The sequence below is a fragment of the Mchenga conophoros genome, linkage group LG23, assembly GCF_057382185.1.
Source record: "Mchenga conophoros isolate Kocher_MC1m ecotype Shallow Benthic linkage group LG23, M_conophoros_male_GT1.1, whole genome shotgun sequence".
NCBI classification, from domain to species: Eukaryota; Metazoa; Chordata; class Actinopteri; order Cichliformes; family Cichlidae; genus Mchenga; species Mchenga conophoros.
This window is the reverse complement of record NC_140547.1, coordinates 42,475,448-42,501,459: the sequence shown is the minus strand read 5'-3', so window position 1 is coordinate 42,501,459 and position 26,012 is coordinate 42,475,448. Positions and strand designations below refer to the sequence as shown.

The following is a 26,012-nucleotide window of genomic DNA, read 5'->3' as shown; positions in this document are numbered from 1 at the left end:
ATTTTAGTGACCGTTGTATCTTTTCAACATTCATTTCAAAATCAGTTCTCTCATATTTCCTCTTTATTATTTCCATCACTGTTTAAGAAACGTAACAAAGTCTTATAAAGCATCTAAACCAGCATCATGAAGTGATGTTTAAAGATCGCAGCAAGCTTACAGCATCTCTCAAATCAAAAGAGATGCTGTAAGCAGTCCTACAGCCTGAAAGTGTACAGGCTGAAGGAATCCTCCTCTGATTTTATCACATGCAATTACAATACGCTTTCTCATCTGTATCTGTTTGTATTTACAATGTGTATTGGTTGTTTGTCCCAGCAGTTTACAATACAGAACGCGCATGTTCCTGGGGCTTCTATAAAGATTTCTATTCACATTGATACGATTCCTTGGATCACAAACTGTTCTAACTTGATTAAAGTTACTAATGATGAAGGTATTCTCGCGCTTACATTTACCATTATTATCTCTGATGTTCCTGTTTGCTATCAGAAAATCACATCCCCCTCGTGGGATTGCGCGGATTATATGCTGGTTTTGGAATTTCCAAACACGTCCGTCAGTCATGCAGAGCACAATGACAGAGAGCGCCACCAGCAGGAAAATGGAAGTCTTCATTGTATTTCTATAGCAAAGAAAGTAAACAGAGTGAATATATAAATCAGTATTATTTCATTTAATTTATTAACTTGTTTATTTTTGTTTCCTAAATTTTAATCGTGCTTAACTATTAAAGTAAAAATGCAATAGATATTTAAAACTACAAATTAGATGATACTAATGCTCCAAACAATAACTAGCAAAGATGTTTCATCTTGTCTTCTTTTTTCAGTTAGCCAAAGTGTGATTGGATGCCTTGAACACCCACAGTTGTTGGTTGAATGAGGAAGATCTTCAGTGTAGGAAACTCTCTGAAAAGTCAGATTGTTTGCAGTGAGTTCATATGGCCTGTAAATGGTAAATGGCCTGTATTTATATAGTGCTTTACTAGTCCCTAAGGACCCAGAAGTGCTTTACATATCCAGTCATCCACCCATTCACGCACTGGTGATGGCAGCTACATTGTAGAGGAGACAGAGGCGAGGCTGCTGGACACTGGCGCCACCGGGCCCTCTCACCACCACCAGTAGGCAACAGGTGAAGTGTCTTGCCCAAGGACACAACGACCGAGACTGTCCAAGCCGGGGCTCGAACCGGCAACCTTCCGATTACAAGGCGAACTCCCGACTCTTGAGCCACGATCGCTCCAGAGGAAAGGTCAGCACCTGCATATCTGACCAGTTTGAATGAATTTATATCTAAACAGAAATCAGTTAAAGCTTTCACTATGCAAGTAAATATGTAAAATATTCATATTATTAAAGATCACAAAATAAAGATCAAGTCATGTAATGCTGTCCATAACTGGTTGATTACGATGTCTTTGGTATATACGGATATATGGATATCCTTATAACTGTAGTTCTTTTAGATTTTGTATGTCATCTTCAAAAATTTCACAAAAGGTTATTTTTCCACATTGTTTGTCTTTAGATTTTATTTGAAGATTCTCCTGCTTTGAAACTCGAGTGGAAAACTAAAAACAGAAACATGTTTTGGATTAAGAGTTTAGTGCAGCTAAAGCTATAGTATTAGAGTGGATATCAAATATGTCCAAAAGGTTAAAGTGGCATTTAGCAAGTAGGGAAAGTGTAAGTGAAAGTGGTGCAAAGAAGAAGTCACAATAATTTGTTTTGTAATTCAATCCATTCGTTCATTTTATTCTGCTTATCCGTGGCCGGGTCACGGGGGCAGCAGCCCAAGCAGAGAAGGCCAGACCTCCTTCTCCAAAGCTTGTATCTGCATCTCGTTTTTTTCGGTCACTATCCAAAGCTGGTGACCAAAGGTGAGGGTAAGGACGTAGATCGACTGGTGAAGTGAGAGATTCGCGTTTAAGCTCAGCTGTCTCTTCAGCATGGACTGGTAAAGAGTCTGCAGCCGCAGCACCAAACTCACTTTGTGTAGCTGTTTGGGAGATAATCTGGAATTTAATTTTTCCTTCCTCACAGTTTCAAATTTTTTAACTGAGCTTCACTTTTCACTTCACAATAATAATAACCAAGTAATTTCTTATTTTATCTTACACCATTTTACGGGGCAATCGTGGCTCAAGAGTTGGGCGTTCGCCTTGTAATTGGAAGGTTGCCGGTTCAAGCCCTGGCTCGGACAGTCTCGGTCATTGTGTCCTTGGGCAAGACACTTTACCCGTTGCCTACTGGTGATGGTCAGAGGGCCCGGTGGCGCCAGTGTCCGGCAGCCTCACCTCTGTCAGTGTGTGTGTGGATGACTGGATATGTAAAGCGCTTTGGGGTCCTTAGGGACTAGTAAAGCGTTATACAAATACAGGCCATTTACCATTTTACCAAAAGGTTGTTAGAGATTCAGATTTGTCACTGTTGACTTTCCGTGCATAAAACCTTATAAACACTGAGCTCTAAATGGTTTGAAACTCTAAATCTCGAGTCTAAAAGGGAGCATGTTTATTTTGAAAGCCTTGCAGATGAAATTTGTGGGCGATTCTTTCAGTGCTGATGTTATAACAGCTACTTTTCACACTTACTGTGTGCGCTGTCCTTACTGCTGTGAAATTATGTGTCACATGTTGTAAAAATTAAGCTAAGATGAATGCAGCTCATATATTTTGACACTGTGATGTTTGTGTGTCCTCAATGCAAAGACTGCAGGTTGTTGGAGAGTTAATAAAAGTGACACTACCTTGATGTTGTTTGGCCTCACTGTTTAATAATCTTAGAATTATTTAATACTTCTTAAAATAATAGCCATGTGAACATACTTGCCAACCTTGAGACCTCAGAATTAGGGAGACATTCAAAAGGGCTGTTGGGGAGGGGTGATATATATATATATATATATACATATATATATGTATATATATATTGGATAAAATATATATATATATGTATATATATATATATATATATATACATATATATATGTATATATATATCGGATAAAATATATATATATATGTATATATATATATGTATATATATATATGTATATATATATATATATATATATATATATATATATATATATATTTTTTTTTTTTTTTTTTTTTTTTTTTTTTTTTTGTATATATATATACAAAAAACTTGAATCTTACAATGTTTATTTATCGGATAAAATAAGTTAAATGTCACCGTTATTATTGTCCAGCCGGAAACAGGCCAGGGGTGTCCAAATTCAGAGTCTGCGTCCACCTGAGGACCCGGCCTTCGTGGTCTAAGTGGGCTGGGTCCTCCAAAAGCCGGGCAGACCGGAAATGAGCAACTGTGAAATTGGACGGTCTAGCCTTCAGAATTACGTCACGAGCTCTCTCGGTGGAGTGAAACTCAGGTGTCTGCTCCTTGCTATCTAAAATATAACCGGACGCTGGCGTAAATTTTCGACCATCTCACACTTCTGTTTAATCAGTTTTCTGTTTGACGTTTATTCAGCTGTGTGAAAACCCCGGAGGAATCCTCCCGAGGGATTAATAAAGTTTTATTTAATCTCATCTAATCTAATAACTTTAATCTCAGCCAAACCGATTTACTCACGAACAAATAAAACCCAATAACAAAAACATGTTTCAGTTATTTAAGTGACTTATATATCATGTTTAACCTGAGTAGCGAAAGACCGCGGGGGTTTGAAAACGATGTTCCAGGAGTTTGCTGTTCTCCCCGGCTCAGATATTTGAAGTTTACACAGCTATATTGTCGCCTGAAAATATGTTAAAAGTTTATTTTGTGACCCAGAAAGAGTAATAAGAGTAAAATTAAAACTAAGTAGCTGCAGTAGTAGTATCCATTGTTGGAAACTGGAATTGGCTGGGCCAATCTGGGATATGGTTTTTCAATTTTGTTGTCCGGGTGGAAAATCGGGAGAAATTGGGGAGAATGGTGGCTCCGGGAGACTTTTGGTAGCGGCACTGAAATTCGGAATTCTCCCGGAAAAATTGGGAGGGTTGGCATGTATGCATGTGAATCAACATTGCAGTTATTGTTGACAGCAGGCCTAAAATTTTATGATATTGGATCATGAAACTGTCCTCAGATATTAAATGTAAATGATTTGTTGCTGCCACAGGATTAGTCTTTCCTGCTTTGGTTTTGATGGAGCTGATGGTCTGTAGGAACAATGATATTCTCCTCAGAGATGTGCAGCATAAAACAGGACTTTCCTGCATTAAAAGACATCCAGCGTAGTGTTCTTACTCTACCTAAATGGATCTGTTACATTAGTAATATATGGGAGTTGTATTTAAGTCCTTTCCACATGAGGACACTTACCTTATTTTGTGCTTTACTGATGAGTGGTTGGTTAATCTGCAGTGGTTGAGGTATGTGTCGGTCGTCTGGAAGAGAAGGTGAGAAGACGTCTTTAATGAATGTAATGCTCTGAAGGTGTCAGTGATTACTGTGAATTCATAGTAAAACTGGATTTCAATGAAAAGCTTATTTAAATTTGAGCATAAATCCATAAATTTGGTGTGTATAAATATACATAATATAAATAAAACATTCTTACCAATTGAGGAGTGAAGACTCGATGAGCAGAGATCACGTCTGGTGCAGCTCAGACACGCAGTTCTGTCACACAAGCAGAAGAACTGACACTTGGCTCTGGAGGCTTCAGTTTTTATACATTTTAAGTAGCTCCAAAAATAATCAAGACCTACGTCACTAGTGCACCAATTGTAACACACTTCTCTTTTTGTGGTTCAGAAAAACATTGCAAATATGAGGAGAAATGACCACAATAGCATGCAGATGTGCTTTGTTATTCACAGCTGAGTCCTGCAAGCAGTTCCTGTGGCCAAACTATTGACAATGTCTTTAAATTATTTTTCTTTACATAAATAAACTGAGTGCACCTAAGAATTGCAGACAATTGCTTTTCAGTTTTACATTTCAAATAAGGATCCAAATGCAGACACAACAGAGAAAAGGGAAGAAAAAGTTTATTTAATTAAAACAAAAGTCAAGGCTCAACACAGGCAGGAGAAAAACTAAATATACCAAAATTAAATAAGGACATGGAAAAAAAGCACACAAGGGACTGGAGATGCAACTTCACATGGCAGAAATTTCTTATTGAAAACAAATTTTAAAAGACTCCTAAAATGTAAAATAAAGACACTAAAATCATCAAATAAGAACCTCCAGCAGGTTAAGTCTCAAACACAACTGAAGATGAACACACCAGACCCCCAGGGGCTCTTACTGTTACAGTCCACCCTTTTTGTTCAGTTCAGGAAATCCTGTATTATCCAGTTCTGTATTTCATAGCATTACCAGGCCACTTTCCCTGTAAGAATCCATTATGGTGGTCAGAGGGCCCAATGGCGCCAGTGTCCGGCAGCCTCGCCTCTGTCAGTGCGCCCTAGGGTGGATGTGACTAAAATGTAGCTTGCCATCACCAGTGTGTGAATGTGTGTGTGAATGTGTGTGTGAATGTGTGTGTGAATGTGTGAATGACTGGATGTGTAAAGCGCTTTGGGGACCTTAGGGACTAGTAAAGCGCTATACAAATACAGACCATTTACCATTTTCTCTCTTCACTCCCAGCCAGTTGTCAGTCAGAGGAGCACATGTGCCATCTCTTACACTTTGTTCAAAGCCAGATAGTTGGACACAAAAGAAACCTTTGATAATAACCAAACATAATATCTGTGTACTAATAAGCAAACACAATGATGTTTCTTCTACTTTTTACACATGAACACAAACCTGACGAAACAAAGCAAAGATGAAAACCAGCCCAAAGTGACTTTAAAGCGATTGCCACAGTGATTCTACCATAGAAACCTGTACAGGTAGAAACAGAGGCTGCAGTCTGACTGCCCATAACTGTCTTTCCTTAGGGATTATTCAACTATTCTGATTCTGACTGATTGTTACCTGTTGAGGGTCAGGGTCTGGCTGGTTGGTCGGAGTCAGCATGCACTCAGCTGTATCATCACTCTTCTTTGTTAGCTCTTTACGTTAGCATGTTGTCTGTGCTGTTGGTTTGATTTTGTTTTGTCTGTCTGCCTGACATGCAGATTACCGAAGATCATTTCTGAAGCAACAATTAACAACATCGTCTGTGAAGGTTCTCAGTCATCCAGGTCATCGTAGTCAAAGGAGCTTGCAAAGAAAAGCGTCTGGACTTCTTTAAGTTGCTTGAAGACGTTTCACCTCTCATTCGAGAAGCTTCTTCAGTTCTAAGGTCAAATGGTGGAGAGTCCCAGATATAAACCTAGTGGGAGTTTCCCCCCACAGAGGGACAAAAGGACCCCCTGATGATCCTCTAATCGCCTGAGCCAAGGTGTGAAACTGGGTGTGGGTCCCAATCAGCCAGAGTTTCGGGTGTGTTCATTCTCCAAGCATGACCCAGCAACACGCTCAGACAAAAACTGGTTCACCCGAAATACAAAACGCCAAAACACAAACTTAACAATGTGGTGTATGCTGTACAGTGCAGCGAGGAATGCCCAGACCTCTACATTGGAGAGACCAAACAGCCACTTCACAAGCGCATGGCACAACACAGAAGAGCCACCTCCACAGGACAAGACTCAGCAGTCCATCTGCATCTTAAGGATAAAGGACACTCTTTCGAGGATGCCAATGTTCACATTTTGGACAGAGAGGACAGATGGTTTGAAAGAGGAGTGAAAGAAGCCATCTATGTCCACTGTGAGCGACCATCTTTGAACAGAGGCGGGGCTTTACGACACCAACTCTCTGCCATCTATAATCCAGTTTTGAGATCCCTTCCCAGACGCCTTAACGCCCACTCACATCCTGGGCCATCTGACCTCAGGAATTCGCATGATAAGGTGGGGCCAGGTTTCACAATGAACACACCCGAAACTCTGGCTGATTGGGACCCACACCCAGTTTCACACCTTGGCTCAGGCGATTAGAGGATCATCAGGGGGTCCTTTTGTCCCTCTGTGGGGGGTTACTCCCACTAGGTTTATATCTGGGACTCTCCACCATTTGACCTTAGAACTGAAGAAGCTTCTCGGATGAGAGGTGAAACGTCTTCAAGCAACTTAAAGAAGTCCAGACGCTTTTCTTTGCAAGCTCCTTTGAATTAACAACATCATTGTAAGAGTAACGTAATTAGCAAATTTAATACAGGATTGAGTTAGATTACTGCATTATTAAAAAATGTAATGAGATTACAGTAACAGTTTGTAACACATTCCTTGTGCTCAGGACATCTTTAACGTGAGTTTTCAGGGGACAAAGACACAAACAAAACAAACATATGACACACAAATAGTCAGGTCTGTTTTTTACAGATGCAGAGCAACACTAACATCTGCATTCACTTCTACTCAGTGAGCAATACACATATTATTAAAGTTATATGAAATTATGAACTTCTTTACCTTTTGTGACACTAATTCTGTCAGAAAACAGTGGAACATTTAGATCAACAATTTAATTCTGAAATCCTAATCTTTGAAAAGCAACACTGTTAAATCATTGAAAAGATTTAATTGTGCATGTCAATACAAATGTGACCTAGGGGTTTGACTGTCTGGTTATAGCTACATGGGTTTCTTTTAGCTTGCAGGTCTTTCACAGAAGAACAAAAAACACCCCCGAAGGCTCAAGATTTCTGATGGTCAGTGCAACCTCACACACTAAGTTCGTCTAACCATCAGATTTCAAACAATTAAAACACAGTAATAATAATAATCAAAGTGTTTTTATTGAGTTTTCAGAAAGCATATCATTCATACAGAAAAGCTCGAACTCAAGTCCTACCACACAGTGTAAGACAAAACTATACCCAGACAGAGGAAGAAAAGAAAAGGGGGAAAAAGAAAAAAGAAAAAAAGAAAAAAAAGAAAGAAAAAAAAAAGGGGGGGGGGGAATTGCCAGTTATGGAGTGGAAGGAAAATTAAAACACAGTAAGTTATTGTTTTGTATGTGTCATGATGATAGATTCATTTACGGGTATCACAATGCTCATATCTGAAAGTAAACTGTGATATATATCCCCAACTAAGGTTACTACTAAATGAAGGATCTGTCACGGAGCAGTCGTAGTGTGCTGTGGAGCAGGCAGGATGGAGGACGCACACACAGGACTCGTAACCAAGAGGTTGACTTAAAGTGCAGTTTATTCACCGGGATGACTCATCAGAGAAATAAACATTACTGAAACAACCAAAATCATGAACATGAAACTAGACTGGACACTGGAACCTAAACATAGAGAACCCATAGGAACAGGACTAAGCGCATGAACAACTGCCAAACACAGCACAGGGAGGACATGAACATCAACTGCCAAACACAGCACAGGGAAAACACAGGGCTTAAATACACACTGGGATAACAAGGGCATGAGACACAGAAGGGGAGCACAGCTGGGAGTAATCTGACATGACGAGAGCAAGGGAAGCAAAACTCAATACACTGACATAAGACAACGACTTTCAAAGTAAAACAGGAAACAAAACAGACGCTGACATAATTTAGGGATACAGCAACCATAGAACACAGAACAGAAATAAAAAAGACTAGAAAAGATAAGCGATGACAAAAATTCAATAATGATACAAAACTGAAAACATTGGGTCACCAACCCAGGACCGTGACAGGATCGCCCCAAAATGACTAAATATATAAAGGCACTTTCCAGAAGAAGAAATTAAAAAGATTTTATTTATTGTACAAGCAATATCTGCACAGGAATTACAAATTCTGCAGACATATTACCTTCTTACTGAACCTGAATAACTCACACACAGACGTGTCTGCTGCTTATTTTTGTTAAAACATGATTTTTTATCTTCTCTTCAAATCACATTAGGCATCTTTAGGGCATCAGTTTGACCACTGAAGAACATACATGCTTTATCTTACATGAAAAAGTCTGTATTATGCCTGTGTCATTGTACCACAAAGACAATGATTGCAACACTGTGCTTGCAAAATAGAAGAAATAAGATGACCAGCAAATACATAAAAGATGGTAAAAGTGATCCCTGTTTAGTTTCTTGTCTGCTATCAGTGTTGGGGAGTAACAGAATACATGTACCAGAGTTACGTATTTAAAATACAAAATATGAGTAACTGTATTCCGTTACAGTTACAGTTTAAAAACTGTAACGGACTGTGAGCTCAGGAGTCGCTGACAGTCCCCTCTGAGGCCTTCCCAAAATTGCAGCCTAAATTCATGCTCAAGCCATCTGCCATTATCTACAAGAAATGCTGTCAAACCTAAAATGAGGATGTGGTCTCTGTCAGAATTAATAATTTAAGATTGTCATTTGTGCTAAGATATATATAACCATTTCTTCTATGTGTCCTAATATGGTTGTCATTGTGCAGAAAGAGCTCGATCAGCTTTAGTTCCATTACTTGCGTGTGTGCTGATTAAAATAAAAATGTACCTTTGTGCAGACAGGAAGCAGCCTCGACGCAATCATTTCCCATTGTAGCTTTAGAAACCAGACTGTTCTGTTCTATTAAAGTGCAAGACTTCACACCTTTAAATGTTCAATAATGTACAAATAAACAATTACAGTCAGTGAGTTAGGTCTGATACATGTAGTCAATCTAATGAATCAATATTAAATATAAAAAGTACAGAACTGAAAATAAAATGAACATGTAATGGTAAATGAACTGGTTCTTATATAAAACTTTTCTACTCTCTACAACTTGCCTCATTCACCCAAGTACTTTTCTCTATGCTTTTCTCTGTAAGCGCTTCGAGCCTGTACTTTTTTGCTTTAACTTGAGTAATGAAGTTGAATCAGTACTTTAACTTTCACTGGAGTATTTTTTAACAGTAGTATTTGTTCTTCTACTTAAGTACAGAATGTCTGATCTTTTGCCAACTCTGGCTGTCTCTCAGTCTTGGAATACCCACTTGTTGTCCAGCGGTGTCCTGGGAATATGGGAACTAGACAGACTGGGGAAACAATGGGAGGAGACACAAAGATGGAAACAGTTAAGGGACACGAGACATGGAGGCAGAGAGCGAGAGAGAAGGAACAAGAGACAGAGGGACAGACAGAGAGAGCAAGAGACATGAAGGTGGAAGAGAGGGAAGAGAAAGAGGCAAGACGGACTGGGGAACATACATGAATGCACACGACAGACAGAGGGGACATGGAATGAAACACAAGGAGGGGAATATGTAAAAAGAAAAATTAGACATGACAAACACAGAGAGGCAGCGAGGTACACAGATGATGAAGACACAAAGAGAACCTAATAGACAGTGTTGGGAAGGTTACTTTTAAAATGTATTCCACTACAGATTACAGAATACATGCCCCAAAATGTATTTTGTAACATATTCCAAATACGTTACTCAATGAGAGTAACGTATTCTGAATACTTTGGATTACTTAATATATTATCATGCTTTTTACAACTACATGAATGTACTATTGCTGTGTGACTTATTACTATTACTGAAGGTTACTCTCCATACCAATACCAACTAGATTTTTAAATCTTAATAAAAATTGAGTAACAGTAGGTGGACATTAGGTAAAGCTGCACTTTTTGCAGCGATCTCGTATAGAAAACTATTCCGCGCGTATATATAAAACAGGTCCGCGGCTCCAAACAGTAGTAAAGGGACCTCTGACTAATACGTCGGTTTCTGTGTCGGGCTCGTAGCTGAAAACTAGCTTTGCTTTGTTGTCTGGGTCAAGTTTGCTAGCGAGAGACAGAGAGAGGCGTTGAAAAGCTGAGGCTACATTCTTTAGGGCTATACCTGTAACACTTTGCCTATTGCCTTCATATTAAATCATTTTTTGAATAATAATTGTTAGGTTTATATTGTTGATTGTCATTTATGCTTAGAAATATGCACTCATATATGCTTAGAATCTTATAATCGATTGCATATTGATAGTATGTCTGATCCTTAGCAGTCTGCAAAGACTCTGTGTGCCTCCCAGAGCACTCTGGCATACACACACATCTTAAGGTCATGAGAGAGGTCGTGCCTTCTCTTACTGATTTGTGGTATAGGAGGACACCTACTCTGTATCTGTTTAAGTATAAGAGCCCTTTGTTTAGAAGGACCGCTGGACGCCTGGCACCAGCTTTAAGGAGTCTTCACAGGATCACATCTTGACCACACACACACACACACGCACACATAACTACACGACACACAAACAAGGTACTCTTTGTTTACATGTATACACCTATGTAAGACGTCATATGTTAATGATTCTTATGCATAGTCATATAACCGCAATAAAGAGCAGTGTTACGAGGGAGCAGACGAGAGTGGCTGGGGTTCGAGCGTCAGGAACAGCGCTCGTCACAGTTCTCTCCCTCGTGCACGAGATCAAACAAAGAGCTCTGGTTGGTGTTCAATGCTTTCTGCTGTTGTAGTATAATTGTCTCGTTACAGCGGTGGGTCTGTGCTAGACAGAGCCATCAATAATTTTAAAAAAGTTTTCTATGGGCAGAAATCTGTGCCATCAGAAACTGAATTTGAATAAGTTCAATTTGAATTTGAATTGCTCAGATTGAATCTGAATTGTAACTTGAATAAATGCTTTTGAAAACTGAATTTGAATTAGTCTAATTTGAAATTGAATTTTAAGGCTCCAGGTCCAGACGGCTTTCCTGCAGAATTCTACAAAGAATTCTGGTCGATTCTAGCACCAGTTTTCTACAGAACGTTGTTGGAAATCAAAGAAAAGGGCAGACTTCCATCAAATATGAATTCTGCAAACATTAATCTCCTGCTAAAACCAGGCAAAGACCCTGTATATCCCTCAAGCTATCGTCCAATATCCCTTATAAATGTAGACCTTAAAATAATCTGCAAAGCTCTCTCAAAGAGACTGGAGAAAATAACCCCCCTGTTAATTCATCCTGACCAAACTGGTTTCATAAAAGGTAGGCACTCATCAACAAATACACGTAGATTACTTAATTTGATAGACTACTCATACAGTAAAAACCTAGAAACTACAATATTCTCTTTAGATGCAGAAAAAGCATTTGACAGAGTTAACTGGAAATTTCTATTTGCAACTTTACACAAATTTGGTTTTGGATCCTCTTTCATAAACTGGTTAAAAATATTATATAACTCCCCAACAGCTTGTGTCAGAACAAATGACCAGACATCCTCCAGCTTCTGTCTCTTGAGGGGCACCAGGCAGGGATGCCCACTCTCCCCTTCACTGTTTGCAATTTTTATTGAACCACTAGCAGCAGCAATTAGACAGAATTCAGTAATTAAAGGGCATAAAATGCAAGAACGTGGAACATAAAATCAGCCTTTATGCGGATGATGTGTTACTCTTTCTCCAAAATTCACAAACCAATTTCTCTGGGGTGATTGAACTCCATAATTCCTCTTCTACACCACTGCAATCGGGAAATATAAAATATTTAGGTATTAATGTTTCTCCCAAGCTTGCAGATCTAACTAAATTAAACCATATCCCACTTTTAAAGAAGGTAGAAGATGATCTGGCTAGGTGGAAATGTCTACCCATATCACTCATGGGAAGGGTTGCCGCTATAAAAATGATGGTCTTACCAAAAATAAATTATTTATTCTCAATGATCCCAACTAAACCACCACAAGATTGGTTCAGATCTCTAGATTCATGTATGTCCAAATTCCTTTGGAAAAATAAACCCCCACGTATAAGCTTAAAAACACTACAAGAGACCAAGGATAAAGGAGGACTAGAACTACCTAACTTTCAGCACTACTTCTTAGCCAACAGGCTTCAATTTATCTCAGGATGGCTAAAACACACCCTCTTAGATGAACCTTGGCTAGATGTAGAACAAGCACTCTGCAATAATCTAGAGATTTCAGACCTACCATTTATCAGCTCAAACATCAAACGACATGAATGCTTTAAAAGCATCAACATCAGCTCTTCTCTGACAGCATGGTGGGAGTTTCTAAAATTGACGGCGTCTTCATTAATCCCATGCAAACGTACACCTATCTGGAACAACCCTGACATATTACAAAACAATAATATGATAAACTTTTCAGATTGGAGTGGTAAAGGAATCAAATATTTAGAACATATACTAGAAGGAACAGAATTTATTTCATTTGACGGACTAGTTACACAATATGGGATCAACAAGAAAAGATTTTTAGAATATCAACAAATTAAATTCATAGTAAAAAAGAAATTTAAACCGGGTCAAGTTGAACTACAAACACCACCAAGTGTGGTTCAATTTCTTACTCTTAAAACCCCCAAATTACTATCCAAAATATACAGAATGCTTTCTAAAACAGATGAATCAATATCACTTCCTATTGCAAAATGGGAAGCGGATTTATCAGTTAACTTAAACCTAAACTTCTGGTCTCAGATTTGCTTAAAAACCTTTCATCTAATTAGAAATCCCAGTCTTCAATTAATTCAATACAAAATATTACATAGAGTGCACTATACAGTCATCGGATGTTCAAGATGGGCTTTACGTCTACCAACAACTGCTCACACTGCCAAACCAATTCACCGGACAATTATATCCACGCTCTTTGGTTCTGTCCACCAGTTCAGAAGTTTTGGCGCGAGATATGTGAAGACTTATCAAAGTGTCTGAAATGTAACATTCCAACTTCCCCCTTAGTGTGTTTGTTGGGCAGCTTAGATAATGTCACTTCAGAAAAGAATATTGCCCATATGGTTTTCACTGCCCTATGCATAGCCAAGAAAACAGTCCTCATGAACTGGAAAAATAAAAATAATCTTAATTCTAACCAATATAGAAATTATCTATTAGATTACATTAGTCTTGATACAGCCTCTGCCACCACATCAGATCAGTTGCTCTGGGCTCCTTTGATCAGCTCCATCACCTAGTGGGGGTGGGGGGGTCATAGTTTGGTCCCGCCTTCACTGTTGTGATTGGTGTGGGGGTAGGGACAGGCTTAGGGCATCGGGGGTTTCCCCGGAGGCATCTTCCTTGGGGGGCTCAACCCGGGGTAGCGGTCATGTCCGGTTAGGGGCTCTGTTGGCTCTCAGGTGACTGTTTCCTTGTGGCTGCGTGCAGCGGGGCTAGGGGAGGGTCTGTGCTGACGGACGTGGGTTACTGACCTAGTAGCCTGGCTGGCCCTGGGTGGGTCCGGGATGGGCGTGAGGTTCTGGGGGCGCTCCGTCTCTGGGCTGGGGCCCTGGCCGGGCCTCGGGGGCTTGGGTCCTGGTTGGTGTGTTGCCGGGGTTGTGGGCGGGTGGGTGCATGGGGGCCCAGCCCTGGCGCAGGGTACCGCCGGTGCGTCGAGCCACCTGGGGGGCTCTTCAACTGGTGGGGGAGATTGTCACATCTTACAGGAGCTTTCCTCTCTTCAGGAACTCTCTCTGCAGGAAGGGGAGATACAGGAGAGGTGGAGGAAGATCTCAGCCTGGGCGTCTATGTAGTCTGGAAGATGAGTGGATGGTGGGGTGGGTGCAGTTTTCTCTGTGGTGGGGTTGGGTGGACTGTCCCGGGCTCTGTGGGGCCGGGAGGCGCTGCTGCACTGGGCGCCGGTCTGGATGGGCCTGGGCCCTCTTTCCCTGGCGGGTCGCGGAGTATGGGGGTGCTGTTGCCAACTCCTCAGTAAGGAAAATCGCTATTGGTTGTCCTAAAAGTCACTAGAAGTCGCTAAATGACGGCATCGCCTAATTTGCATAATTGGTCATGCTAATGTAATTGTAACCTACGTTGTTGAAGAGAGAAATAACAACATGGAACAAGACATAAAGTGAGTAAAGCACGTCTTAAATGCATTTAGAATTTATTTAGAACTACAAATTAAACTAGAAAAATTTGCATTTCCTGCGAAAATGCAGTGTGGATGCTTTAAGCTGAAGCTGTCTGCAAAAACTAGCTGAAAAAGCTGAAAAGTTGCTGAAATTGTAAAAACTTTGCAGAAGCAAAAGAAGTTTGCTAAAATGGAATAACTTAGCAGAACTGCAATATCTTAGAGGAAACATAATACTTGGCAGAAATACAATAGCATAGCAGAACTTAGCAGAAATATTGTGATTTACCAGAGACACTGTGATGAACTATGAATATTGTAATTTTAAATTAATACTATGTTTTAGCACAAATATTATAACATAGCATAAATACAATTATATAGCAGAAATGCTATATTTAGAAAGAAAAATATAATATAGTAGAAATAGTATGATTTAGCAGAAATACTGTATTTAGCACAAGTACCAAAAAGTAGCAGAAATACTATGATTTAGCAGAAATACTATGATTGAGCAGAAGTACTAAGATGTAGTAAAAGTACTTTGATTTAACAGAAATACAATTATAGAGGAGTAATACTTTAAAATGGGAGAAATATTGATACACACACACATACACAGAGCCTAAAGGGAAGAGTATTTGTGCCATGGAGTGTTAAGAATGTGAGGTCCATATTAGAAAAGCTGGTAAAATCATAACAGTTTGCAGAATTGTAATAAATGATGAATATGAATTACTGGTCTGTGACAGTGTATTAATTTGTAGGGAAAAAAACATGTTGACCAAGGTGGAATCGAACCCACGATCTTTGGCTTGCAGACCCGTGTCATTACCAACTGCGCCACTGGGAAAGAGAGGAGCCGTCTTGAAAAACAGGGTGATGAGGAGTCAGAATTAGATCGCGGTGAGAGGCGAAAAACGCCGTTTTTTGGAGTTACAAAACGTTGTGTAACTCAAAAACTAGGTGGACTAGAGGCATATTTCTTGTGCTGGGTGAATCAGCGGACTTTGGTGTACTTTGACTGCGATTTTCATTGCTCTTTGTACAACCGTCGCTGAGATATGACGAGAGAGGAAACGGAAGACCTCAGACATGATTGGCTGGCTGGGAAGCCGTGCAGGCCCTGATATGTGATATGTGTCTGAGTTCGCACAGAGGATTGGCTGCCTGGCAGAAATATATAGAAATAGTATGATTAAGCATAAATACTACATTTAGCAGAAATACTATATTAAGCACAAATCCTATAAAAAGCAGAAATACTATATTAAGCACAAATCCTATTAAAAGCAGAAATAGTATATTAAGCACAAATCTTATAAAATAGCAGAAATAGTTTGATTTAGCACAATAGTAATAAGTTAAACAGAAAAATTGGAAAAGCAAAATGGACAGCTGAAAAAATGCTGAACATGCTGAGAGTCCCTCAAATATACTTGTTAAATGAAAAAAATCAGCAAAAAAAATATATAACAGCCACACAATCAGAAATATGTACACAGAAGGAAACACACATGCACAGAGAGACACACACACAAGATCCAATTCAGTCAACCAGTCTAAATATATTGAATTTGAATCTTAGAATGAGATCATCCCATTAAAAGCCTTTCTCTCTCTCTCTCTCGCACACACACACACACACACACACACACACACACACACACACACACACACACACACACACAGGGAGAGAGAAGTAAGTTTCTAGGTCAGCCTGGGAGCTGCTGAATTTGAATCCACCAATCAGAGTGGCTGTTTACGTTTTCCCGCCAAAACAGGTGCATCTGTTTACACAGGCAGCACAGAGAGGCACAGGATTATTGCAGTCTATTTCTCATAGTGACGACTCCCCTCAAACAAATGACCATAATTTCCTAACCGTAGGGGCTAGAGCGGTCATTCTTACACCGTTTTGTTCAGAAGAGATGGGGGAATCTTCCAGTGTTAACAATTTATCATTAAAATATGAATTATTAAAGATATTTGACTTGTAATGCACCATAACTGAGTAGAGTGAAGCAAAAACTGCCTTGACTTGCCCTCAAACAACGCTTTGTAACTCGAAATCTATTTGGAGCATTGATATCATTCTTTCACCGTAAGAGACAGCAGGCTTTGGTGAACAGTCATGGAAATTTTCAGGTCTCTGTGGAAATCCAACAAAAAGTTATGACGAGAGAAAAAAGTGGTTCATTTCCAGAGTTTGAAATCTGAAGAAATCTGTGCGACGGACGAATTTCCTACCCTCAAACAAGTCCAACTCATTTCAGAACGGTAATAGGTGAGAAAGAAATTCTTGAATTGTGAGCGTCAGGAGTGTCTGAAGATATACCGGGACAAGCCTCATGTCTTAAAGTCGCTTCGTTAAGGAGATATGACGATTCAAATATGCCTCTCATTACAGAAATCCAGCGATGATTTTGAACAAGCTCTCCATTGACTTTCTATGCAGAGTTTTGAGAGTTTGTGTTGGTCTGAGGAGATTTGCCAAAATTCTATAAATCCCACAACAATGATAGTGACATTTCCTGAAAGCCAGCAAAAATACCTACGTTTTGATGTATAATTTGTGGAAGTTGAGTGAAAATTGAGCAAGTAGCAAACAGTTGTTCGGACATGAAGAGAAGACTGCAAAAGCTTCAGTGGCACACTGGAAGCCAAGAGCATAGCAACCATAACAACGCATGTATTTTGTGAAAAATCACAATTGTGCAACTCAAAACTTTAAGAGGCATAAAAGTAAAACGGTAAAAGATTTGAAAAAGCTGAATCACACATGAATAGCCCAATAATTTGTGAACATTTTAAAGTTTGAATGCTTGTTCTACGTGAAAATATGAGGAAGTAGTTAAGTTTCAGAAACAAGCAAATTTTAGCAGAATTGCAGAAGTTTCCCATTCATTTCAATGGGACAAATTAAGCTTAATATTTTAAAAAGTATAATAGTGAAAAATACCAAAAGACATAGCACACATTAGCAGAAATAGCAGAATAGTTTAAAATTTGAACGGTGAAAATCGGCTGAAAATTGCGGAAGTAGTTAAGTGCCAAAAAGCGTACGGAAGTCCCAAGAGGAACTCAATCGTGTGGATGCTTAAAGCATCCACACAATTTCTTTTAGCAATTATTGTTTTTTAATGTCACAATTCCAACCCTGCTCCTTTACCCGGGCTTGGACCGGCAAAAGTGACCCGAAATAGGCACTCTGGTGGAGTTACTTTGTGTGTGTGTGTGTGTGTGTAAGTAGTTTTAAAACGTGTGTGTGTGTGTGTGTGTAAGTAGTTTTAAACCTTGTGATCCACGAAACAGCATCACTGTAAAACAAGAATTGACTGCGTTACAGTCAGTGCGGGAGCGGCGGCTTTGCTCGTGCGCGATTCATTTGCAGTTTGGATGCATGGGTGTGAACCGATAGCAGCTGGGGAGGACTATCCTCCGCCTGTGAGCGCTTTGGCACGAGCGAGGTGCCCACGGCAGCATCCGCTGCTTGCTGAGAGTAAGAGCAATACGTGCTTTCACGCCAAAAAGTCATCATAAATAAGTCGCCAATAACACCAGAAAAAGTTGCCAGATTTGTCGCTAGTCGCTTTTTAGAAAAAAAGTCGCCCTAGGGGTCTGAAAACTCGCTAAATATAGCAACAAAGTCGCTAAGTTGGCAACACTGCTGGACATAGCGTAAAAGAGTTAGTAGTTTATTTTCTTACTACCTGTACTTTATTGAAGATTACTTGTATTTGCTTAATTGTTTACTAAATGTTTGAGGTGTGAAATTAACCGCAATGGTGCAAAATATGGGTGTGTGTGGTTGGAAGATGTGTTCTTGCGTGCGTGTGCGCGTGCGCACACGAGGGGGGAGGGGGAGCGCGAACATTTTTCTTGTAAAACAAAGGGGGGCCCAGCAAAAAAAGTTTGGGAACCACTGCAGTAAGGACATCTCCTGGTTTCATCTTCATGTTTCCCTCTCACCAGATAAACAAACCATATCATGACCAGCAGCTTTTACAGCTGTGGCTCCAGCAAACATCAGCTGATACTAGAAATTAATATTAAATAAATCTAACAACAGCTGATCAAGCTTAAACATGCTGCTGCTGTTTAACGCGACATCCGCTGGTTTCCTCTTTCTGGCGCAAAGTGGGCGATAAATAAACGAGAGAAAAGCCGATCAGCTGATCATTGATCAGTTTCATGATTGAGCAGCAGGAGAGGAAGGGAGAGAGAGAGGCAGTCGCTCCATATATCGGTTGTAAAGCTTAACGTGGGAATGCTTTACAAACATTAAGAGATGAACTTAGGGTTGCCAACCGTCCCTTAAAAAACCGAATCGTCCCGTGTCCCGTGTCGAGTATGAGAATTCAGATTACCGCTCATCTCATTGGTCGAGGAAAGGTCGCTTGCGGAGAAAATACCGGAAGACAACGGATGACCACAACAAGAAGCATGGCCAACAGGGAAACAAACGCCGACACTGCGGTGCAAGTCTCGGACGACAGTACACCTAAAGCTGGGCAAACACTGTGCAATTTTTTCAGTCACGTTATTCAGCTCCTGCTCAAACTGCACGATTGACTCGCAGGGGTTAGAAGTTGGTAGGTCACGATGCAGGTCTCACACTATACGACCCGATGCTCTGATGCGACCTGAGTGCTCACACTGTGCCTCCATAAAAGGAAGGTTATAACAGAAATTCTGTCGCTCACTCTCCCTCTCTGTCTTTCACTCACACAGACACACACCACCACCATCAACTTTGCTAAATTGCTAATGAAAATCATTGATCAGGCAGCTGTGATTGAGCAGCAATGTTAATCCAACTATTTTCACAGTTGTTGTGGTCGTGATAATTTTGTGATGCCACATCGAAAAGGCTCGGATGAGCTTTCCAAAGTTCTACAAGTTGTGCCTCCATCGCTTGTGTCCAGATCACACGCTGCACAGCCGTGCTGCTCCGTCTTTTTCACCGACGTTTACGTGTTTGCGCGTGAGCAGTGTGAGCGGCTGCGGTGACACCCTCACGAGCGATTGATGACCGGGAGCTGCTCGAGGTGTTAATCGCTTCTCGTTACCCCACGTATACTAAACGATGCACGATGAAGGCCAAAATCGGGCCGATCACCAATTCGGTCGCACGACTCAAAATTCGGCTCAAAATGGGCCAAAAATGGCACAGTGTAAGCCCAGCATTAGAGCAGCAATGTTTGCTCCCCTCAGAGAAAGAAAAAAAAAGGCTGCAAAAGTACAGGGAGGAATGGGAAAAGGGAAACACCTGGCTGGGAAAGTGCACGATAACACCTATAAAGCACACTGCACTGTGTGCCGGCACACTTTTTCCATAGGCATGCTCCTAGTGGTGGGCACATGAAGAACATGAGGGGCGTGAAAGCTCGGGGAACCCTTAACCAATTTTTTGTCCACCAGGCCACGGCAGAAGCAGATATGGTATGTAAACACTGGTGTGTTTGTTTTTAAACCCTCTGGTTAAGGTTAATATGGGCATGTGCAGTGAATATCAGCGCTATGTGGCCAGAAGTGTGATAATATAATTTATTTTGTGTAATAAACAACTGCAAGGATAGATGATTACAACAAATAGATGACTAATACATAAAAGTAATACATAGATGAATAATGATGATGAGTTAAGATGCGTAATCATGGGAACAAGCGGGTTTACAAACAGGAGCAGCTGATTAGCATTAGAAAAGCTGAAATAATACCTCAACTGAAGCCAATTGTACTAAATGCACTATATGTGCACTGTTACAAGAATATTTTTCGTTCTATTATTTTCTATTAATTTATATAATTTTAAGTTAAGCAGGACAGAGTTCTTTTAAAGAAAGACTTACTTATATTCTCAAAAGCTAAGCATGACAGGCTTCTGTTTAAGAAAGAGACCTGTTTTACTGTGTTAATGTTGTCATTTTGAGTTAAAAATAAATGGCTAAATGATCATTTGTTTCCCATATGGTCATATCACAAAGAATATGCATCTGCTTAAATCAAATTCAAGTCAAATGGTTAAAAAATAATTTCACACACAAAAAAAAGAGCTACCACACTGGGAAGGGTGAAGACAACTGGGTTGCCCGGCCCTGGCCACGAGGTGTCCCTTATTTATTTTTCAGGGAGTTGGCAACCCTAGATGAACTTACACACTTGCTTTACTTCTCTCTGGGATGACTTCCTCGGAGATGAAATGCTGGTTTGGTAGTGAGGCTACAAATGCACACAGCCGCTCTATCACGTGACACGTACTGCTGCCACGTGCTACGGTTATGGTCTGAGTTACGCCATGTCGCAAGTTCTGTGAGGTGCTTTTTTGATATTTAATGGATCGGATTACATTTTTTATTTCTCTCCGATATCCGATCCAGTAATTTACGTCAGTATTGGACCGATACCGATACGCAATATCAGATCGGTCCATCTCTAGTAATAACCTCTCCATCTCTGGAGAAAACCCTTTCACGTGGTACTAAGAAGGCAGGGGTTTAAGGGTATCCCACAGAAAGCCTGTAAAGATTTGGATAGATGCACCTCTGCTTAGATTATATAGATTAGGTGTTGTTGTACCCCAGTTGTTTGGCACAACACAAAAAAAGAGGTGAAAAAGGTGAATCTCCAACATGAGCAGAAGAATTTTGCAGGGATCCAATAGCACATACAGTGGTCCCTCACTGTTTCGCTGATTTTTTCTTTTTTGTTGCATTTTTTATTTATTTTTTTAAGTGCATTGTATTCTGCGTCCTGACTGGCTGTAGACAATTAGACCATTGTCAATCAATCTCGTGTTGTGTCTCCTGTACAGTACAGAATGCGTTCAGCTGGTCAAATTTACATAAAGCTTCGATCGCTAGCAGTGTGACTCTGACGTGCTGTACTGTATGTTTGTAAGTTTTCTCCCCAACAAACACAACAATGTCGACAAAACATCGTCACCGGCGGGTGCCTTTGGTTTCCTTCTATAACACTGGACTTATTTTTCTACAAGACTTTGAGAGTGTTCAAACAAGAGAGAAAAGTGTGAAAATGTTCATGCCTGCCTGGGAAAAGTGTATAAAGTGTGTAGTGAGGGGTTTTACAGCCTTAAAACATCTATAATAATTGTAAAAAATAAAGTTGGCTACTTCATGGATTTCATCTATCAGTGACTCCTGCGATAAACGAGGGACCACTGTATATGGTCATTAATCACACCAGCACTCAAACCACTTTCTGAAACAGCAAGACTCTAATAATTTTCTTATCAGAGACATTACTCACTCTTAAATAAGCAAGCCTTGATACGTGCTTCATAAAAAACGTACTGGATTTCTCCACAAATGTTCAGTATGTCCCATCATTATTTATTTTCCTGTGTGCAGATCCCGTGGAGAAAACAATGTTGTGGTGAGCTGTTCAGGATTAATTCTAAAGTGTGTGAAGTGTGAAGTGGTTTGGATCTGTCAATGCCCTGTGGAATATCGCTCGCTATCATAATGAACAATAAGCTCATTTTTAACTTTGTTTCTTGAAAGGATATATTTTGCAAACTCTTGAGTCATGAGTTCTGTAGCTGCGTCTTTGGCTCAGTGAATTTGAATATCTTACTTTCACAGCTGTCTGTTGCTTATCTCTGCTCAGATATAGCGTTCTCATTTCTGGTTTTTTAATCAGTATAAAATGGTTTGTAAGGAACTTACAAAGCAGTTTCACCACTGAGCACCATATATGGTTAGTCTTTCTTTTACAGGCATTTATCAGAAATGCATCATCACTACCAGTATGAAGACAATGACTGCAGCGCTATTTGATCAGAATATGTTGTCTTTATATTGCTTGTTTTATGCTAGCATCTTCTTGCAATTGGGGCCTTCATTTGTTTCTCTATTTGGCTCCAGGAAGGAAACTATAAAATACTACAAGGTCAAATATCAACCATGGCTTTCGCTCTAGCATCCACATCACATAGACTATCTAGTCTTTTTATGCGGTACATGATCCCAGTTGTAGCAGAGTAACAAGCACATTACACATTTTAAGATTACTTTGATGCTTTTTTTTCTGATTTTGAAGTTTTCTCAGGTGTATGTTCAGGACAATTACTGGAAGCCACATTTCCTTACCCTTACCTCTAATGAATCTCTGTAGCCAATAAAGGCCCAAATACAGCTGCCCTCAGTTCTTATAACATACCAAAAGTTTGTCATGGCCTGAGGCATCTCATAGTAACGTGAAAGGTATCTTTCCGCATCCTTATGAGATGCTCCAGATTCCCATTTGAAAACAACCGAACGCTGCTCGCAGCAGTAACACACACTTGGAGCAGAGGCTCCTAACATTAACTCTATCCATAACTTTAACCTTAACCCTATCAGGTCTTGTTTTACAAAGCGATTCATGATCAGAACAAAAAACACATTTACATGTATAGATTCATTCCAAACGGCTCTCATGCCTCCAAACGCATACTGATGACTTGTCACATAGCATCGTTACCTGTTGGGATGAGAACGTGTTGTTTCCAAAGCACCATAAATTGGGGTGTCTGTAGCTCAGGTTGGAAACCTACTAATCAGAAAGTTACTGGTTCAATCCCCCTCTGCTCCAGCCTGCATGCCAAATATCCTTGGGCAAGATGCAAACCCCAAGTTGCTCTCCGATGCATCCATCGGGAGGATGAATGCGTATTAATGTTAGATAGAAAGCACTTACAGAGAAAAAAAAGAAGTGATTGGGTGAATGAGGCAAGTTGTAGAGAGTAGAAAGGTTTTATATAAGAACCAGTTCATTTTTATATTTCAGATTTACTTTCAGTTTTCTACTTTTTACATGTAAGATTGATGTACATGTATCACACCTAACTCGGTGACAGCATATTTGAACAACTGTAATCATTTTTTTCCGGCATCTGAAATATTAGTTTAGTTTGGGGTTGTTGTTTTTTTTGGTTTCCTTTTGGCTTCTGATATTAGTCAACTACTATTTGTCAATGTTGAATAATGATAAATGAATTATCTACAGTTGCCTCAAAGCGGTTTATAATGCAATTTCACCAGCTGAGACCACATCCTCTTTTTAGGTTTGATAGCATTTTTAGTAGATAATGGCAGATGGCTTGAGCATGAATTTAAGCTGCAGTTTAGGGAAGGTCACAGAGGGGACAGCCAGCGACTCCTAAGCTGTGCAGATCCCTGAGTGCTAATGAGAAGTAAACAAATTGGAAAAAGGAGGGAGTGCGGGGCTCAAAAGCAAGAACATACAGCTTGTAGTGCTGAGTGAAAACAAATATGTTCAAATTATACATTTTCACAATTTATTATCAAATGGTCAGAATTTCAAAGTAGTTTTACATGACGCCATGGACCTCCATCTCTCTGGCTCAAAGACAAAGGCCAAGAGCAAGAAAAAAACAAGAGGATGCAATGACAGAAGAAGCTGTGTCAACACACAGCTTCGATGGAAATGATGATGCAGCTTCAATAAGTGGTGCAAAAGTTAACATGAATGGTGCTCTGAGCTGAAACTGCTTTGCAGCTCCCAAAAAAGTTGATTCTGAAAACGTTACATCCAGATGAAGAGAATCAAAGTTTTCGTTACATGGATAATTGAGCAGCGTTTGATTAAATGAACAATAACTGCTCTTATTTGAATAAAGGAAAAAAATGAGTACAACATAATATCTGAACAGAGATATATCGGACCATGAAAGAACTTTCTGCAGCCATTAACAAACACCAGAATAAACACCCCGAGGCTGCTTTTATTGTTGCTGGCGACTTCAACCACACCAACTTAAAGACAGTCCTCCCCAGATTCCACCAACATGTCTCCTGCCACACCAGAGGAGACAAGACTTTAGACCATGTGTATTCCAACCTGGCTGGAGCCGTTTCTGGTCACCACCCAGAAACGGATCACCATGTACCCCAACCAGAAGCCTTGGATGAACCGGGATGTTCGTCTCCTCCTGAAGGCCCGCAACACTGCCTTTAGGTCAGGAGATGCACACGCCTACAGCACAGCCAGGGCTAATCTAAAGAAGGGCATCAAAAAAGCCAAACACCATTATAAAAAGAAGGTAGAAGAACACTTCTCCAACTCCAACCCCCGACGCATGTGGCAAGGACTCCAGACCATTACAGACTACAGGACCACCAAACCCTCCCCCGCATCCTCTGATGTCTCCTTCCTCAACGAGCTCAACAACTTTTATGCTCGTTTTGAGCGAGGGAACCCCACAACCACAACCAAAGCAGACATGACGCCAGACCACCAACCTCTGACTCTCTCCCCCACCGATGTAGGAGCGGTGCTGAGCAGGATCAATGTCCACAAGGCTGCAGGTCCCGATGGCATCCCCGGGCGTGTTCTCAGAGCGTGTTCTGGGGAGCTTGCAGGAGTGCTCACAGACATATTCAATCTGTCCTTGGCCCACGCTGTGGTACCGGCCTGCTTCAAATCCACCTCCATCGTCCCGATACCCAAAAACTCCAACCCATCTTGCCTCAATGACTACCGCCCAGTAGCACTCACCCCCATCATCACTAAGTGCTTAGAGCAGCTGGTCCTAGCACACTTCAAATCCTGTCTCCCCCCCACCCTGGACCCCCACCAATTCGCATACCGCCAGAACAGGAGCACAGAGGATGCAGTCTCCATCGCACTGCACTCTGTCCTCTCACACCTGGACAACAACAACACCTACGCCAGAATGCTGTTTATAGACTTCAGTTCAGCATTCAATACAATCCACCCCTCACAACTCATCAAGAAACTGACAGACCTGGGCATCAGTTCCCTCATCTGCAAATGGTTACTGGACTTCCTGACCAACCGCCCCCAACATGTCCGGCTGGATAACCACTGCTCATCTACCATCACAATGAACACCGGTGTACCACAAGGCTGTGTGATGAGCCCTTTCCTCTACTCCCTCTTCACCCACGACTGCAGACCTGCTGATGGTTCCAACACCATCATTAAGTTTGCAGATGACACCACGGTGATTGGCCTCATCAGTGACAACGATGAGGCCGCCTACAGGGAGGAAGTGGATCGTCTGGCTGAGTGGTGCGACAGAAACAACCTGCTGCTTAACACCGAGAAGACCAAGGAGCTCATCGTGGACTACAGGAGGAATGCTGACCCACATCCACCCATCCACATTAAGGGGACGGCTGTGGAGCGTGTGAGCAGCTTCAAGTTCCTGGGAGTCCACATCTCCGAGGATCTCACCTGGACGACCAACTGCT

At 40.7% G+C, this 26,012-nt stretch overlaps 1 long non-coding RNA gene across 1 annotated transcript; it reads right to left on the bottom strand.

The window, feature by feature from the left end:
• Nucleotides 1–794: 794 nt before the first annotated feature.
• On the bottom strand, nucleotides 795–4,688 carry LOC146547937 (uncharacterized). The gene is made up of 3 exons (XR_014890671.1): nucleotides 4,576–4,688; nucleotides 4,338–4,402; nucleotides 795–911 (listed from the first exon to the last, which is right to left on the bottom strand). It is a non-coding gene; the product is annotated as an uncharacterized LOC146547937 (long non-coding RNA).
• Nucleotides 4,689–26,012: the final 21,324 nt, after the last annotated feature.